The following is a 2,281-nucleotide window of genomic DNA, read 5'->3' as shown; positions in this document are numbered from 1 at the left end:
ACACAGTTCTTCCTTTTAGAGTCATTTAGTTTCTACTAACGTCTGATCCATTTTATACAGTACTATATAGTATCACAGTATTTATAGAGTATTATTTTATATCTAATCTCAACAGGAAGTCAAAAAAGTTTTGCATGGTTTCAGATTCAACATTAAAGTGAAAATATGTTATGAAACTGGACTGGACTGGACTGGACTGGACTTTTTAAAACTAAACTGTTTCAAACCGCCCAGAATGAACCACACAAACAACAACAACAACAACAACAACAACAACAACAAAGTTAAGAATCCTATGAATTATTCGATTCAACTCCTTCAGTTGTTCCGGATCTTTCTGATCAGCCTACACCACATCCTGTCTCCAGTCTTCACTAACAATGAAGGAGATTAGTCTTCACTGCACAAACCAAATTCCACTTCAGGCCCAAACATGGGAACACAGACCGGGACACACCTGCTCTCCTCTCTCCTCTCCCCTCCCCCCCCCCCCCCCCTCTCCCCCCTCCTCTCTCCTCTCTCCTCTCCTCTCCCCCCCCCTCCCCCCCCCCCCCCCCCCCCCTCTCCTCTCTCCCCCCCCCTCCTCTCCTCTCCTCTCTCCCCCCCCCCCCCCCCTCTCCCCCCTCCTCTCTCCTCTCTCCTCTCCCCTCCCCCCCCCCCCCCCCTCTCCTCTCCTCTCCTCTCCTCTCCCCTCCCCCCCCCCCCCCCCCCCCCTCCCCCCCCCCCCCCCCCCCCCTCCCCCCCCCCCCCCCCCCCCCCCCCCCTCCCCTCTCCCCTCCCCTCTCCTCTCCTCTCTCCTCCTCTCCTCTCTCCTCTCCTCTCTCCCCCCCCCTCCTCTCCTCTCCTCTCCTCTCCCCTCTCCCCTCTCCTCTCTCCTCTCCTCTCTCCACTCTCCTCTCCTCTCCTCTCCTCTCTCCTCCTCTCCTCTCTCCTCTCTTCTCTCTCCTCTCTCCTCTCTTCTCTCCTCTCCTCTCCTCTCTCCTCTCCTCCTTCCCTCAGATGACCTGACGTTATTGAAAACCAATCCAGCCAAACCCACAGAGCAGGACCAGATGTGAGCGGCGACAGGACATTATTAGCATGAATCTGTTCACGATGAGTCTGTGAGTCAAAGTAATCACAGGAAATGAAACACGCGCCGCCACCTGCTGTATTTATAGAGGAAACACTAACTGAAGCAGCGATGCTGCCGGGCCCTGGGCTACGTTCATAAAAGTCAGGAGTGAAGGTGAGTTATGACCAGACTGACGGACACCAACACGTCGCTGCCTCTGTGTGGAACATCAAAGGAAAAGTTCACGGGAAGTTTTGAAATAAAATATATAAAATACCAAAAAATCTTTTTTCTTTACAGTTTAATTTAACAAAAGGGATTGAAGAAATAAAATCAAGAGACTGAAAGAGAAATATTACTTTACTTTGTCATTAAATAATTTGTAATAATTAAACTTAAAATACCACCGACCCCCCGGTCAGTCTGCCCCGCCCATCAGTCACCCCCCCCCCTCGGTCAGTCTGTTACTGTTCACATTTCAGACCAGTGTCTGACCGACTGGGATTTAATCCTGTAGATTAAAAGAAGGCAGAAAGGCGATTAAAACGTCACTGGATAAACTCTCCAGCACCCAAACAGGTACAGCTGCCAGTACACACACCATCAGATCACACACAGTACCTGGTACTGCTCCACTCCCCCGTCTCCCCCGACTCCCCCGTCAGGCAGACACAGACTGGACCAGAGGAGACTGTAGTCATGGGGTCGAGACCTCCAGGGTCTCAGATCTGGACTGACCAGATGGACGCTCAGATTCATGTTAAGTACAAGGGATCAAAGAGTTCACTGTTGTCCTTGATGACCCTGAGAGGTCACTGCTGCGCTCAGTCAGAACGGAGAGAAAGTACGGAGGGAATTCAAAAAAATACAAATCAAAATATATATGTGTAAAAAATGTTCAACTGCAATGTTCCTGTGTTTTATTTATTCAGACCCAGTATAGTACACGCAGTATAACACGCAGTACACGCAGTATAACACGCAGTACACGCAGTATAACACGCGTGTACTATAACCAAGTATTCCCAGTCAGTGTGTGGTGTATTCCCAGTATTCCCAGTCAGTGTGTGGTGTATTCCCAGTGTTCCCAGTGACAGATGAAGGAGGACCAGTTTGGTTTATAAATGGTCCAGCAGCCCACTGGTCAGCTGAGCTGTGGTCTGGGCCTCCACGTCTCTCATGGTAAGTTGAGCCACATGACCCCCCCCCTTCTCCCCCTCCCTCCAC

This window comes from Cynoglossus semilaevis, chromosome 11 (assembly GCF_000523025.1).
Source record: "Cynoglossus semilaevis isolate Cse_v1.0 chromosome 11, Cse_v1.0, whole genome shotgun sequence".
Lineage (NCBI taxonomy): Eukaryota > Metazoa > Chordata > Actinopteri > Pleuronectiformes > Cynoglossidae > Cynoglossus > Cynoglossus semilaevis.
Note: the sequence above shows the minus strand (reverse complement) of the source record.